This window comes from Oryctolagus cuniculus, chromosome X (genome assembly GCF_964237555.1).
Source record: "Oryctolagus cuniculus chromosome X, mOryCun1.1, whole genome shotgun sequence".
In the NCBI taxonomy this organism is placed as follows: Eukaryota; Metazoa; Chordata; class Mammalia; order Lagomorpha; family Leporidae; genus Oryctolagus; species Oryctolagus cuniculus.
Window position 1 is genome coordinate 28431816 of NC_091453.1, and position 17621 is coordinate 28449436.

At 41.0% G+C, this 17621-nt stretch overlaps 1 long non-coding RNA gene across 1 annotated transcript in view; it reads right to left on the reverse strand.

Moving 5' to 3' along the window:
- The window catches only part of LOC108178773 (uncharacterized), a 99267-nt gene that overhangs the window by 71284 nt on the left and 10362 nt on the right, over window positions 1-17621 (reverse strand). The window contains exon 2 of the long non-coding RNA XR_011385617.1: window positions 7384-7455. This is a non-coding gene — a long non-coding RNA (uncharacterized lncRNA). The remainder of the gene's footprint in view (window positions 1-7383; window positions 7456-17621) is intronic.

Genomic DNA, 17621 nt, shown 5'->3' on the forward strand with positions numbered 1-17621 from the left:
TAATATCTTGATTTCTCAGTGACATGTCAGAATAATCTATTGAGATATTAGTCTATTATTTGTTCCCTTCCTCTTGCTGTGAAGAGTATATATGAGGTATTCTCACCTCTTTCTCAAACTCAAAAAGGCGTTCCAAACTTTGGTTTCCAAATTCAGTGCTCCTTGCTAATAGAATTGTTACTGGTTTGTGTACTAAACAGCTAAAGGTATAATTTTCAGGTTCATAAGAAAGACTCCTCATCCAGATTCGTATTGTAAAAACTAGGCTCTGGGCCGGCCCCGCAGCTCACTAGGCTAATCCTCCACCTAGCGGCGCCGGCACACTGGGTTCTAGTCCGGGTTGGGGCGCCAGATTCTTTCCCGGTTGCCCCTCTTCCAGGCCAGCTCTCTGCTGTGGCCCGGGAATGCAGTGGAGGATGGCCTAACGGCTTGGGCCCTGCACCCCATGGGAGACCAGGAGAAGCACCTGGCTCCTGCCTTCGGATCAGCGCAGTGGGCCAGCTGCAGCGCGCCAGCTGTGGCGGCCATTGGAGGGTGAACCAACAGCAAAAAGGAAGACCTTTCTCTCTCTCTCTCTCTCTCTCTCTCTCTCTCTCACTATCCACTCTGCCTGTCAAAAAAAAAAAAAAATGCTTGGCTCTGAGAAACAGATACGTGAAAGAGGGAGTGAGTGTTAGAGGGAACTTTTCCCTAAGATCAAAGAGGGTTTATTTTAAATGATAATTGCTCATCCTATATCCTATGAAAGATGGTGAAGGTCTATGACCCTTCCTTCATGGATCTCTTAGAAGTGACTAGAGGACTGAAAGCTAAGAAACATAAAGCTGCAGGTTCAGATATGATCTCTGGATCACTTTCAGGCTTGGAAAGTAATCAGCCAAGACTACAGGGCCCTATTTAAATATGCTGGCTAGTGTAAGACCTGGTATCAGTCAGAATAGGCCAAGCTGTACTATAGTATCAAGCAACCCTTGAACCAAGTGGCTTCAAATAACAAAGGTCCATTTATTGCCCACAGTCTCAATGATTGACTGTGGTTCTGACGCCACACTATTAATATTTATACTCCATGATTCAGACTGAGGGAGTAGCCACTCTATGGGCAAATTGAAAAGTATGCACTGGCTCTCAGAGCTTTTGCCTGAAAATGACATATGTCATCTCCACTTGCATTTCACTGACCAAAGGAAGTCAAATGGACACTTAACTTCACATGGTTAGAAATGCAATCCCACCATTTGTCTTGAAGGAGAGTGACCAGAATATTGTGAACAGTTAATCCTATTGCCTTTAATAGTGTGCCTTTTCTGCCTTTCTGGCCACTAATTGTTCAGTTTACTTTCTTTTCTTAGAAGAACAAATGTCAAAGGAGACAACACAAATGTCCCATTCTGTCTTGGCATGAGGGTCAATATCTTTAAGGTTATATGGTACTCTCTATATCTAGGAGTAATGTGCAATGATCATGGCGTGCAATTTGGATGGAATTGCTCTTGATCCAGAGATTTATAGACTAAAACTTAAAAGTACCCCCATATATACAATATATAGAGTCAGACTAACAGCATCACTCTTATTTTTAAATTGTAAAAATGGAAGATGTTGGTCTCCAGCGAGTCTACTGAGAGTGCCCTTGTAGAGATTTAGCTTGACAGATCTGTAGTCATTTTGATGGAAAATAAAAGCCATTTTACACTCTAGGTGACCCTGAAGGTCATTCCAAGCCCTATGATAGAGTAAACAAAATCATTAAGATAACTTGTTGCTCTCATTTGGTATTCTTGTCTGATGCCTAGAATGCCTCCTGCATAGAATGTCTCTTATCTGACCCCTAGAATGTCTCTTATGAATGTTAATATTTCTTGAGAAAGCCCAGGTATATTCTGACTAGCTATAGGCCACTTTTGTCTATAAAACCCCTTTTCTCCTTTTCATAGAATAGGAATCCACTATCTCACAGCTGCCTGAGACCTAATTTCTTTCCATAAGTCTCCCCAATAAATTATTTTCTATATATTCTTGAATTTACCTTCTTTCTCTGGACTCTCAAGCTCCTTCCACCTTTGGTGTTCAGTTCTTGTACACTGGATTTTTCCAAAAGGCCATTATTGGGAAGTAAATAATGTTTAATTATTAACCCCCAGTTATGATCTTTAGCCCATAGTTGGCATCCTTGACCTAATATCAAGGCATAGGAAAACATGCTAACTAACAGGAATGTGTTTCTACACAGTTCTGGAGGCCAGAAGTCTAAAATCATGCTGTCAGCAAGTCTATCTTCAGAGGCTCTAGTAGCGAAGTCATTCCTTGCTTCTTCTAGCTTCTGGTGGCTGTTGGCATTCTTTGGTGTTCTTTGACGTATGACTGCATCATTTCAATTTCCACCACTGTCTTCATATTGCTTTCTCTCTGTGTATAATCTCCCTCTATCATTTCCAAGAATACTTATGATGGAATTTAGGGTTCATCTGGGTAATTGAGGATTTTTTTTAATGTTAAGAACCTTAATTATATCTCCAATACTGTTTTTTGTTTATTCATGGTAAATGGGAATAAGCAGGCTCTATAAAAAGGTTGATATAAGGTTTCTTCAGGGCAGAATTTGAGTGACCGAGGCCTGATGACTTAATGAGTCTTGAGATGTCCTCCAAAGTGGTCAAAATTCTATTTAGAGGGGGCTGGTGTTGTAGGGTAGTGGGTTAAGCTGCTGCCTGCAATGTCATCATCTCATGTGGGCTCTGGTATGAGTTCTAGCTGCTCCACTTGCAATCCAGTTCCCTGTTAATGTGCCTGGGAAAGCAGCGGAAGATGGCCCAGGTGCTTGGACCCCTGCTACATACATGGGAGAACTAAAAGAAACTCCTGGCTCCTGGCTTCAGCCTGGCCCAGCACTGGGAGTTGTGGGCCGTTTGGGGAGTGAACCAGCAGATAGAAGATCTGTCTCTTCCCTCTCACTCTGTGAATCTGCCTTTCAAATAAATTTTTAAAATCTACTTAGAATTTATGTTTTACACCACAGTAAATTTTAACATCATTACACAAGAACAATTGGCTTGAAAATGTGGACTTTAGGTTAGTGGGGGTGAATTTCTCACTGGTTAGAGATGAATGTTTTTAGAACATGATTAGTTACAATCAACTTTTAGAAACAGGGCATGCTGAAAAGAAGGCTACTGATTAATTTTAGGAAAAACATTTCTGGGAAGAGATCAGAAATGTGTAAAGAACAGAAGATTGTGTTGCAGATGGCTAAGTCAAAACATCCTATGTGTACATCACCCAGGTCAAATTGACCTGGTAGATAAGATGACCAGCTCTGTCTGGACACTTCTCAGATAGGTCTCCATAGGGATTTCTCTTGAATACTTTCAGGGTTTTTTAGGGGAAGTTTCTTCTCACAAGAACATTTAGCTGTTCCAGGGATTAAGATAATATTGTTGGGTGGCTATTATTCAACCAACTACTGGATATATTTAGGCTAAGTTTAGTGGGACGTATCTCTGGATCTTTGCAGACATTTTCTTGTACAGTTAAGCTGTTGTTAGCTATCCAGCTAGAGTAATCTGACTTACCTCACATCTTAACATAAAAGTACAGGGTCATATACAAATATGACCATGTTGGGTGGGGCCAGGAACCAGGAGTGTGGAAGTAGGTAGTGGAGGAGAGCAAATGTAGGGAGCCAGAAACTGATATGTTGAAAATTATTGTAAAAACCACAGCTTATCCAGGAAATAAGTTTGATATAGATTTTCCTCTTTGGCAGTCCTAAAAATGTAAATATTGTACACTTTTGTTTAAAATTTTCTCTTTTCTCTCTGAAGATTTGATAATTTGGGTCTATAGAATGAACAGTAGACAGACTAACAGGACAAAAGTATAAAAACTTAACAGTCTCTAGAAATATGGGAGCCATAGGTAAGGCATATGACTCCAAAAAGGGACACTCAAGCTTAAACGGAATTATGAGTGGCCTAAAGAAACACGTCCTTGAGGATGCTGAGTGGAGTTGGCAATGTATGTCAGCGAAGGGTAAGGGGAGTAAATGCATCTGAACAAAGGGTCAAGTGTTAGACTCCCAATTTCTTCTTCCCCTACAAATATCCCTCCTAGGTAGATAGGGAGATCTCAGATGGAAAAGTCTTTGCCTGCTTCTACTTTTTACTAATGCAGACAGATATAAATTTCTTTATAGAAAAGGACAGTTTTTCAGAGCCTTTGCTGTGTCTGCAGAGGTCTGCAAATTCTCTGAATAACCAACTTGAAATATGCCAAAAAATATATTTGAGATGGGATATTTTGATATCCCTTAATATCATTATCCATAACAGGTTGTGAAGAGGAAAGATTTGAGCTGTGCAAATGTGCAAATGATCTTCTCAAAAGATCTGTGTCACAGATTGCTCTTTCCATACATCAGGCAGCAAATCTACCTTTTTCAGTCTCAGGTTTTAAAATATTTATATGCCCAAATAAACTTAACTTTTCAAAAAAAATCTTTTTTCATCTTATTTGAAAGGTAAAGAGACAGAGACAGACAGATGGAGATTTTTCATCTCATCTGTTGGTTCACTCCTCCAAATGCCTGTAACAGCCAGGGCTGGGCCAGGACAAAGCCAGGAGCTTGGAACTCCATCTGGGCCTCCTACATGGGTGGCAGGAATTCAAGAACTTGAGCCATGACCTGCTGCCTTCCTGGGTGTGTATTAATAGGAAGCTGGAATCAGGAGCAGATCCGGAAGTTGATCCCAGGTACTCTGATAAGGGAAATGGGTGTCTCAAGCAGCAACTTAATAACTGCACTAAATGTCCACCCTTAAATCTATCTTTTAATTCCCTTTTCCATGAGCTTTTTGAAGTACTCTTGTAGGCTCTTGCATGTATAAAGGGAAGCTGCCTAAAGATTTGGAGCTCTTCATCAGCCGCAAGAAAAAGTCTTGTTTTGGGCTTGGAAAAGCTGGTAGCACAGAGATGTTTCTCTCCAGCCTCTTGTCTCAGTGTTTCTCCCAAACCTGGCTAGAAAAACAAATACATATGGAGGATTGATTGAATAATTGATGTGCAGTATATACATCCATTCCTTGCACATGCTAATCTTCCCTAGAGTAAGCTAGACCATCACAGGTGTGTGTGGATTCCCCTGCTGAATGAGTTGTTCTTCCTGCATTAATGCTTTCATGGTGGCACCAAGGGAAGTGTACAAAAGTGTCCTCTGAAGCCCATTCACATATTTATTGTAGGAATGCTTTTGAGGAAGTTGTCATTTTATTCCTGCTTATGAGAACCCAGGGGAGATTGTTTGCTCTGGCTCTCCCGAGCATCAGGTTTGATTTTTATCACATGGATGTTGTAAATCATGTGTCTGGTTTCTTCTTTCACATTTCATGCCTCTAGCAGAACTATGAGGACTCAGAACACAAATTTCTGGTACCAAAATGACTCCTGGTCCCATCTCAACTACTCTAATCACTTTTAATTTACCCTACTGTTCTAACTTCTTGCTTCTTACTAGTTGATTTTTATCTTATATATTGAAATGCATTTACACAAGCCACCCTATTGGTTGCCTGAAACAATATGGACAGAAATAAATAATTTAAGGGTTATGTATTTGGTGCAGCAAGTAAATCACCATTTGGGATGTCCGCATCCCATAACAGAGTGCCTGGTTCAAATTTCTGCTCCTCCACTTCCAATCCAGTGTCCTAATGTGCATTCTGGAAGGCAGCAGATAAAGACACATGTACATGAATTCCTGCCATCTGCACTAGACACCTGGATTGAATTCTGGGCTACTGGCTTTGGTTTAGGCCAGCACTGGCTGTTACAGGCATTTGGGGAGTGAACCAGTAGGTTGAAGATCACTCTGTCTCTCTCTCTGTCTCTGTCTCTCTCTCTCTCTCGTGTGGGCATGCAAGCACACTTTCAAGTAAAATGAAAATAAATAATAAAAATTTTAAAAATAAATTATATATAAATAAACAATCTAAAAGCCACATTGAGTAATTAAAAAATAATAAAACACCTAGGCACACTTTCTTTCAAGTTACTATTAATAACATGGTATTTCTGCACAGTCACAACCATAGTTAATGAGAAAGAATCCAAGTTCCATTAGTGAAACCTTAGACATTTTCAGCTGAGGAAACAAAAAATATGCAGCCTTATTTTTTTCCCATTCCTTTTCTTTTTTTTCCCCATTTTTCACTAGGATTATTGTTCATTTAAGAGTACAAAGGTGCTCAGAGGCTGTCAGATCTTTCTCATTGAAGTAGACTTAGTCAAATTACACATGGCAAAGATAACAAAGACCTTCCTAATCTGCAGGCTTCCTGCTCCTGGGAGAACTTAGGCTTTGCATTGTTTCCCTTTCCTGAGTCAGCAACTGGCTAGTCCAAGGCTATGGGGCCCCAGCTAAAGCGCAGAAATACTAAATGTGGGGAGACAGACAGAGAGAGAACAACAGTCATTATTTCAAATTTGAAAGGGAGCCCCACTCTTGAGATGGCAGAATAATCTTGCTGTTATTATAGTTCAGAAAAAAGGGACTGAGGTAGTCAAGAAGATGAAAAAATACCTCTGCATGGATTTCATTTTGTTTTGCACCAAAATAAACTTATCCTTTAATGACATTTTCCGTAAACTTTTTGATCTACCCTCATGGTATTTCTATAACTCCACTTAAATTAATTGTGATATCATACTATAGAGTGTGATAATGCCTCTCTGGCTGGAGAGATGCCCAAAATATCTAGGTAATATTGTGAAATGTGAAGTTCATTTTATGTGTGTGGGGCTCAATCCCCTTTTCTTATTATCCAAAGGAACATTCTTTTGGTCTTTTATTGATTGATATAACTTGATAAGCCTATGTTATTTCTGTTAGTCTTCTGTTCCATGTTTTCCTTCCAATCCTTGTTAATGTTGTCCCTAATCAACTGTTTATACGATTTTTCAATTATTTTCAACCAGGATAAAATCTGGTGATGTTTTTCCTTCATTACAATTATTGCTAAAATCTCTTGCCCCTTAAATATGACCAGTTTGTAATTGCATATCTAAATTAGGTTCATCTTTTAGTTTGTTTTGGTGCCCACCTGATTTAGAGTTCAGGCAATTCTGTTTTATCTCAGGATTTATGAATCAGTTTCCTAGTCTACAACTCCCTGACTTTCAAAGTTCTTATGACCTTGACATGACATTATTTTATTTACTTCCTCAGGCTCATACTCCATCTTACATACCACTCTAAACCTTATGATTTACTGTCTGTTTTTATGTTCTCTCTCCTGGTCATTTACAGCAATGCCTCAGACCAAATGCTCACTAGCCTTGTGGACCTATGCAAATTGCAGTCCCATTTACATGACAATCTCTACTCACTCAGCATCAGTTCACGGGTGGATCCTTCTCTGTTTTTGCCTGGGCTGTGTAGAACTCCTTGAAGGTCACATCCTATATTGAAAGATAGGGATATTAAGTTGAGGCACCAAAACAATTCTTATAAATTAAGCAAGCAATTCTAAACAAAACCATCTATCAAAGAGGAATGTTATTAGTAGGAAATAAAATGATTAATATTGATTTTGGATGGCTCTCTACACATGGTGGGGGTTGTATACATGTATATAGGTAAATTGGGGATTATTTGCTGCCTGAAAAGGAATAAGGGTAGGGCCTCATAATGTAGAGGCTAAACTGATCTCCAGTGGGAAGAGGTGTGAGTGATGCTGTTAGTGGCCTAATATTTACTCAGTTGCCTTGAGTAGAAAGGCATGAATCCTATGCCATAGCTTGACATAGTGGATGCTGACTTTCCCTGATATGGGAGGGAGTGCTAGAGAGTCTTTGAGTTGACTCTCCTTATCTGTTAGTAGGTAACCAGGAAAATCGCACATCTTGCCACCATGCCATGTCTCAGAGGGGACTTACTTGACACCCACTATGCTTGCTGTCTTGTATCAATCATCCTGAGCACAAGCGAGTCAAGTGCTCTGTGAATACTTAACTGCAATGAATTGGAAAGACTATTCATTTTACTGAGTGCTACTTCTGCTTCAGGATAGCTCCATGTTTGATTCATTAAACATATTTGTGCAACAATCGGTAAATCAGAATCCCTTCCATTTGATGGCTCTGTCGTAAAGCATTAGAAGCTATGAATACAATGTGTAAATCATACTGCACCTGCATTCTCCTTCTTTATCCCAAACCCCATAATCTCAGTGCACCATGTTAACAAAAGCATACACAAAAGGAATTTGAGAAAAATATTACACATCATGTGATCAGTAAAAGACTGTATTATACAGTCAAAGGGACATTAAATAAAACAATAGCAGTACTTAACATTTGAGCACTTACATGGTGCCAGGCAAGTACAAAACAATTTGCATATTGTTTATCTAATCCTGATAACACCCCTGAAAAGTGAGTATTGTAGAAATACAAGTACAGAGAAATATAGTTCTTATTTTCCACTCCAGAGGAAGAAAGGCCAGCTGGCTGGCTCCTAGAGAAAGTCATTATCATTGTGAATTTCCTGAGAGCCAGAACCTCACTCTCAGTCTCACGGGCCTGAAAATCTGATTATACCACCCCAGTGAACGTGGAGGCATCTCTCAGGGGTAAATCATAAGCCAAGGGGAAATCACCATCATATAAACCCGACACTTAGTTCCACATGCTCAGCATATGTATCAATCAGAGGCTCAACAGGAGACAGATGGCATGCTGATATTAGGAATAATAGGGGGAGGGCTGAATCAAGGGATTATTTACAAAACTGTGGGCAGGAGTAGGGAAATCATATTGAATAATGAATAACTGGAGATTAATAAAAATTGATCTATCGCTACCCCTAGGCCTAAAGACATGGTTGGTGAAGGGACCAGTTAGACAGCTTCAATTTTCGGTCAAGGGCCTCAGCCAATCCAAAGCAACCTTAGAGGGAGGGAACTCTGAGAATACATGTCTTGGCGTCACTCTCCTTCTCCCAGTTCTCTAGGTGGGACCTCCTAGTGGTGAATCCCAACAAGGCAAGATTGCTCTTTGAGGCAGTCTATACAAATCAACTTCCAGGAGTAAGGAACAGGGAGGGTCAATAAGGGTGGAGAATCAATGTGGTAGAGCAAAGAGAAGATATGCAGCATAGGATATCTTCTTTGCCCAAACCTGATCAGAGACCACTTCATCAATTTATTTTAAATTATTACTGTATCGGGGGCTAGGAATCCTTAGAGTTTATGTGGTCAGTCCATTGTACACTATAGGCAGACTATGTGAGAAGCCAGATCAAGGTTAGACATTTGGTGGTGAGCATGGACTCAGAGCAGAGGAAACCAGAATGGAGTAACTGATGAGGTCAATCCAAGATTGCCTGATCCATTCATGTTAGAGAAAAGTTGACCTCACACCTAGGACTGGAATACTGAAAGCTAAAAAGCCCTGTGGTATCTACTGCTGCATAACAAACCACCCCAAAATGTAATGACTTAAAACAGTAAAACTGTCACCTTCTATAATTTGGTGGTTTGATCAGGTTGGTGACCTGTTCAGGGCTGAATAACCTAGAATGGATTCACTTTCATGGATGGGGCCTCAGCTGGCATGGGATAGCTGGGGACTCTCTTCATATAGAATGCCATTCTCCAGAAGGTTAGCTCAGGCTTCTTCTTCTTTTTTTTAAAGACATATTTATTTATTTGAAAGGCAGATTTACACAGAGGTAGAAGAAGGAGAGAGAGGTTTTCCATCTGCGGGTTCACTCTCCAAATGGCTGCAACATCCAGAGCCAGGCCAGTATGAAGCCAGGAACCAGGAGCTTCATTCAAGTTTCCCACGTGGGTGCAGGGGCCCAAGGACTTTGGCCATTCTCCACTGCTTTCCCAGGCCATAGCAGAGAGCTGGATTGGAAGAGGAGCAGCCAGGTCTTGTACTGGCACCCATACAGGATGCCAGCACTGCAGGCAGAGGCTTTACCCACTATGCCACAGTGCCAGCCCCCAGACTTATTCTTACAGGCAAAGTATTCCCAGAGGTGCCTCCTCTTGTGAAGCCAGAATCTCATATTAGAATGCTCATATTGGAATGAATCCTGGCTGCTCTGATCTTCCAATCTAGCTTCCTGATAATGTACCTGGGAAGGCAGCAGTGATGGCTCAAGTACTTGGTCCCCTGCCATCTATGTGGGAGAGCTGATGGAGTTCCTGGCTCTTGGTTTCAGCCTGGCCCAGTTCTGGCTATTTTGGCCATTTGGGGAATGAACCAGCAGACAGAAGAAATCCCCCCCCCTTCTTTTTCTCTCTTTCCCTCTTTCTCTTTCTCTCCAATAAATGCATAAATGCATAAGTCTTTAAAAAAGAATTCCCAGAAGCAAGAGAGAAGCAAGAGAAGGCAAGCCCACTATGTAAGCACTTTTCAAACCTCTGCTTGTGTTATACTTGCTAATGTTCCATTGGTCAAAGCAAATCACACGCTCAAACCCATTATATGTGTAGGAATAGGATCAACTCTTGATGAGAGGAGCTTAAAAATACTCTGACCAACTTTTCAATATACCATGACTTTATTTTCATGATAGTTATGGTATATCCTGTTATTCAGAAAATACTCTAAGTATGTGGACTTTTATCATGTCTCCCTTTCTCAGCACTTGGGAAATGGTGTTTGTGATATTCTGTTATGTGAGTTTCCATGGCTGACTGCAACCCCTATCTTGACAGCAGTTGCTACCAAGTCTTACAACCATTCTTTCTCAGGCTGTTGGACCAGGAATCATTCTGTCTATGTTGAAATTTACTTCTGAAACACGATTTTATTTTTCTTGTTTCTGATTCTTAGGGGCCTCTTAAATTCAATCCATAAGTATTGACAATAGCATTATTAGTCTCATTTTTACAGATGTTAGAGTTCGGAACACAGACAGTAGAGGTTGGACCTGAACTCAGGTCTAACAGAATCCACAGCCTGATTTTTTTTCTTTTAAAGATATTATTTATTTATTTATGAGGGAAGAGAGAGAGAAAGAGAGGTGTCCAATCTGGTGATTCATTCCACAAATATCTACAATGGCTAGGAGTGAAATCAGGAGGCAGGGATTCAGTCCACGTCTCCCACATCAGTGGCAGGGACCCAACCATTTGAGTCATCACCACTTCCTCCCAAAGTCCACATTGGCAAGAAGATGGGGTCAAGTTTCAGAGCTGGGGCTTGAACACAGGTACCCTGATATGAGATATGGGATCCCAACTCGCATCTTAACCCCTAGGCCAAACACATGCTCCTCATTTTCCTTTATATTGAGTTCTCAATATATATATATATTGAGTTCTCAAAGTTTTCATGCAAACACTTCTTAATCCACAAAGTACTATTGAAGTGCAAAGGAACATTACCATAATCATCCTCATTAGAATTGTTATTATTGTTAATAGAGCCCTAGTCCACAGTGAGGCAAGAGTATTCCAACAGACAAATTCATTCTTCCCTTTTCTCTGGAACCAGCATTAAGGACTTCATAAGATTATACAAGAATCAATCTTGTGGGGTCTGGCACTGTGGTGTAGTGGGCTGAGCCTCTGCTTGTGGCACCAGCATCGCATATGGGCACCAGTTCAAGTCCCAGTTGCTCCACTTCCAATCCAGCTCTCTGCTATGGCCTGGAAAAGCAGTGGAAGATGGCCCAAGTATTTGGGCCCCTGCACCTGTGTGGGAGACCCGGAAGAAGCTCCTGGCTCCTGGCTTCAGATTGGCGCAGCTCTGGCCGTTGTGGCCATTTGGGGAGTGAATCAGTGTGGATGGAAGACTTCCCTCTCTGTCTCTCCCTCTCTCTGTCTGTAACTCTACCTCTCAAGTAAATAAATTAATATTTAAAAAGGTCAATCTTGAGCAAAAGGTTCTGAGTTAATGGTTTTCATTTTTTATTAAATAGCCATTTTTTTTAAATTAGCTGTCATTTCAATAGGGAAGCCAACTGATTGAGCAACTGAGCTATAGGATGTACAAGTTAAAGCATAAGTGAAGCTAGCATGTCTCATGCTTACATTATACTCTGCAATGGGGCCAAGACAAGCCCATAGGTTGTTGAACAATAAGTCACTGCCTTCAGGAAAATTAATGTCTGATTTAGGGACATCAAATAATATTTAATTATGGTTTGCCTAAGTCAATGTTCCTCTTTGTCCAAATAGATTTATGTCTTCTAGTAGCAGCAATTGAGATTTATACTTATTTTGTATAGTACCAGGCATGAGACAAATAATAATTATCTGAGGATATTGTTAACTAGTGCATTGATTAAAAACTGAAAAAAGTTATTATAAACAGGGAGGTGAGGAAGAATAGTGGCCCGTTCTATAATATACTATTGGATAAACATTAACATATTTGGCTACAGTAATGAATACCCAAATAAAAGGAGTTTACAAAAGGCAAGGGAATTGTTTGTATTTCATATAAAAATTTTTAAAAATTATTTATTTTTATATTATTTGAGAGAGAGAAAGAGAAATGGGGAGAGAGACCTTCTGTTTGCTGGTTCACTCTCCAAATACTCCATATACCCACAACAGCCAGGACTGGGCCAAGCCAAAGCTAGGAGGCTACAACTCAATCCAGGTCAAGTCTCCCATATCGGGGTAGGGACTAAACTACTTGAACCATGCTTCTGCCTCCCAGGGTATACATTAGCAACAAGCTAGATGGGAAGCAGAGTAGCTGAGATTAGGAACTCCAATACAGCATGTGGGCATCCCAAGTGGCAAATTAACCACTGTGCCAAATGTCAATACCAATTTCATAGAACATTAAATTTAGAAGTAGACAAAAAGGGAGGTGTGGAGAATTCATAGATGCCATTAGTGACACTATCTCCTTGGGTTTTTCTCAAGAACAAGCATTTATAAGATATGTTATCAATTAATTGATATCTCACAATAAACCCTTCATTTTACAGATCCAACAGAATTAAATTTTAAATATATTTATTGAACACACACTATATGTCCAAAACTGTTTTTAAAGCTCTAGAAAAGAATAGATATGGAAATCAATATTCAAATCGATTAAGTGACTTGGAAGTTGGCACATCAAATGAATGGACTAAGCCAAGACTACAGTCTGAGCTTCCCAACCGCCATATTTCCTTATTTTGACCAACATGACTAAGCACCATAAAAATCATTTAGGGAAGGCGTTATTGTAATAATTCTCCTTTTTCAGTAAATGTGTCTCTGAGATCAGTAAATGTGTCTCAGAAACATATGCAATTGCTCAAGGTAAAACAATTATCAGAGTGTCGAACAATAATTCTGTGCTGGCTCATCTGACTGCAGGTTCATTACTTTTCTACTGTACCATGGTTATTGTTTCCCCATTGTATCTTTGCTACAGCAAAAGAGACCATGCTTCAGGAATGGCAGCAGGCAGGCTCAAGGGAGTTTAAGGCTGGTGTTTAGGGTTAGTCCCTATCCTAGCAGGGATCTGGTGCAGGAACATGGAAACAGAGGCTTGGCCTTTCATGAGGCCAGTGAGCTGGCCATTTTTGTTGGGGGTTAGTCTATACATCAGAATGTACTCTGCCCATCTAAGGTCACTGCAGACACCGCATGTATTAGTACCAAATTGTTTCAACACTCCTACTGCCAATAGAGAGAGATTTCAATGTATAACCCAGATATCACTGCCTCAAGTGCTGGGCAGAACCGATTTGCCAGATGCACTTCTATCGATTTTCTGACACTTGTTTCACAGTCCTCCTTCCTTACTATATACTCCCTTTGCTTTACAACCCATCTGCCACCGTCTTTTCTAAAGTTTCTTCCTCAGAGAAGTATTTTTGCAATGGTTTCCTTCTCTTTTCCATTGCCAGTCTTCAATGCTGTGTTCCCAGATTATTGTCATGGAGAGACCAAACAGGAACCTGTCACCAGACACGTTCAGAGTGTCTTGCTCTAAGATTCTAGGAAACTCATCTTTCAACCTTATGCCACATTACGACAAAATGTCATATGTAATACCTAGCCCTTATTTATATCCTTTGCAGATGTGGTAGAGACTCCTCATAGCTTTCCCCCTGTCTCTTTCCCCCTTATTCCTTAATTTTTAGAAAAAGCCTAAGTTTTAGTTAGGGCAGCAAATTGCTTAGTGAAAAGGTAACAATTTGTAAAGTCTCTAAAAACATGAATGGCCTGTCCATTACTGTACAAGAAAGCACTAGATGGGCCCCTAGAAAGTCTATTAAAAACAGACTGACTTAGCTGCGAGGGCTGAACGTGGACTTGATGACTGATGCCCAAGGAGCCATCTTGTAGTTTTGAAGGGAATTCATGCACTAAGGAGCAGAAAGAAAGAAGCACTTGTCTATGAGGGCTTTGTTGTTCTGCCCTGACATCTTAGAACAGGTTGTTTCTAGAATTATCTTCATGCAAACAAAATGAGTATAAGCCAGATATAGGCACTTCTCAATTAACATTAAACTCCATTCCAAAAAATAAGACACGCTCCATGAAAATGTTAACTGGAAGTCTATTTGCCAAAATTTTAATTGAGAAAAATTATGGCTTTAATGTCAACCAAAATCAACTGAACAATTTCTTAAAAATATTACTAAAACACAGTAAAATGCCAATATGCATGTAATAATTCATTATGTTGAGATGAGATACTCAAAATATTATTTTCTAATGCAGAGAAAAATCAACATTGTTGTCAACAAACAATTGGACTTCCACTTTGAGCCAAAATGGAGTAACAGGTATCAGATGTACCTTATCTATCCATCTGAAATAGCCAACAATTAGACAAAATATTTTAAACAATGATTTTGAAGAACCAGACATCATGCAACAAAGGACAGTGATTCATTAGAAACAGAAAATAAAGGGATGCAACCGGAAACCATTATACTCAGTGAAATAAGTATACCCCTGATCTGGGGTAACTAATAGAGTACCTAAAATGTCATGTATTAGTGTGAAATGGACATTTTGAGATCTGATGATTGTTTACAGCCCTTGTTTCCTTGTTTCTTTGTTGAGGAACAGTTTTTTTTTTCCTTCATACTATCTGTTGAACTCTTTATTTAGTGTAGGGTTAACCTTATGAGCATAAAGTAAACTGAAAATAAATCCTTGTAAAAATTAAGACTGGGAGGGTTGCAGGTGGGAGGGAAGTCACGGGGTGGGGGAGCCAATGTAATCCATAAGCTGTACTTTGGAAATCTATATTCATTATGTGGGGAGCAACTCGGACTATACTGTTACTGGAATTAAGACTTATTCTATGCATCTGCTCTCCCACAATATGGTGCTGGGAGAGAAGAAAACAGCTTCTACACAGCTGCCTCCAGTTCAGCCAATGAACTGTAGGACTTGCTCCTGATTGGAGGAGAGCAGCGTGCTCGGCGTGTGGGCAGCCGAGTTGGGATTGGCAGAGGAGGACTATAAAGGAGGAGAGAGACGGCATGCACCGAGGAACATCTAAGGGGAACATCTAAGGGGAACACCTGTGCAGCCCCCGAGAGAGCCGGCCGGCGGTGTGCCGCTCCCCCGCGGAAGTGGGGAAAGTGGCAGGGGGAACCGCCCTTCCACGGAGGTGGAGGGACGGCAGCCAACCCGGGAAGAACCAGCAGCAAACCCGGGGAGGGCCGAGCAGACGAAAGAACAGCGCAGGGTCCTGTGTCGTTCCTCCACGAAGAGGGGGAGCGACATAATGGTGCCGTGACTCGGATATGAAGCCTAGGCAGGGTTTAGTGTCGTTCCTCCATGAAGAGGGGGAGCGACACATTAAATAAAAGTTAAAAAAAATTAAGACTGAGAATAGGAGAGGGGGGAGGAAGATGGGTTGGTGTTTAGGCAGGAGGAAGGGTAGGGTGGAAAGTATCACTATGCTACTACAACAGTATATGAAATACATGGACTTGTATACCTTAAATAAAATTTAAAAAAAAGAAAACAAATGAGGTAAATCCTACAATTTGTCTGATTTGCTGACTTGAAAAATTTCTAGGCTGATATGCAGAGAAGGGGAACTGAGGCAGAGTCACAAAGGCTCCTTGAGTTGAGAAGATGAGGCTGAGGGTCTGGGAAAAATCAGTGACCTCATCTTCAACTTTAGGAAAGTAGAAAAAGAAGATCTTTACCACAAATAAGCATGAAAAGAAATAATAAAGCTCAGAGCAGAAGTCAATGAGCTATTAAGGAGAAAAACAACAGAAAGAAATCGTAAAAGTGTAAGTTAGTTCTTAAAGAAAATTAATAAAATTGATAAAACTGCTTCCAGAATGATCAGGAAAAAGAGAGATAGTGAGAGACATAAGGATGGATATGGAGAGACAGAAAGAGTGAGAAAACAAGAGAGGAATCATTAACAACAGGAAAGAAACATAGCATTGCTATAGATAGATAACATTGCTATAGATTTTATAGATAAGGGAATATTATGAACTACTTAATGTAAATCAATTTAATAAATCAGAAAATCAGATGAAATGGACAAATTCCTTGAAAGGCACAAACTGCCAAAGCTCAATCAAGAATAAAGAGATATCTAAATAGTTACAGATTAATTTTTTTTTTTGACAGGCAGAGTAGATAGTGAGAGAGAGAGACAGAGAGAAAGGTCTTCCTTTTGCCGTTGGTTCACCCTCCAATGGCCGCCACGGCTGGTGCACTGCAGCCGGCGCACTGCGCTGATCCAAAGGCAGGAGCCAGGTGCTTCTCCTGGTCTCCCATGGGCTGCAGGGCCCAAGCACTTGGGCCATCCTCCACTGTCGCTCCCCCTCTTCGTGGAGGAACGACACAGGACCCTGCGCTGTTCTTTCGTCTGCTCGGCCCTCCCCGGGTTTGCTGCTGGTTCTTCCCGGGTTGGCTACTATCCCTTCCACCTCCGTGGAAGGGCAGTTCCCCCTGGCCACATTCCCCACTTCCGCAGGGGAGCGGCACACCGCCGGCCGGCTCTCTCGGGGGCTGCACAGGTGTTCCTTCAGATGTTCCCCTTAGATGTTCCCCGGTGCATGCCGTCTCTCTCCTCCTTTATAGTCCTCCTCTGCCAATCCCAACTCGGCTGCCCACACGCCGAGTACGCTGCTCTCCTCCAATCAGGAGCAAGTCCTACAGTTTATTGGTTGAACTGGAGGCAGCTGTGCAGAAGCTGTTTACTTCTCTCCCAGCGCCATATTGTGGGAGAGCAGATGCATAGAATAAGTCTTAATTCCAGTAACTCAGTCTAGTCCGGATTGCTCCCCACACTCCACTGCCTTCTCGGGCCACAGCAGAGAGCTGGCCTGAAAGAGGTGCAACCGGGACAGAATCTGGAGCCCCGACCGGGACTAGAACCCGGTGTGCCGGCACTGCTAGGTGGAGGATTAGCCTATTGAGCTGCGGTGCTGGCCAGATTAATTTTTAAAATAACACCGATTATTGCATAAAATAGATGACCGTAAGAAAGCATATGAGACAATGCTCAACCTAATTAGTCATTAAGGAAATACAAATTAAAACCACAGTGAAATATTGCTATATATTTATGGGAATGGCTCAAATTAAAAAGACAGAGCATGCTAAGTGTTGACAAGGATTTAAATGAACACATGTGATGGGAATGTAACATAGTATAACCAC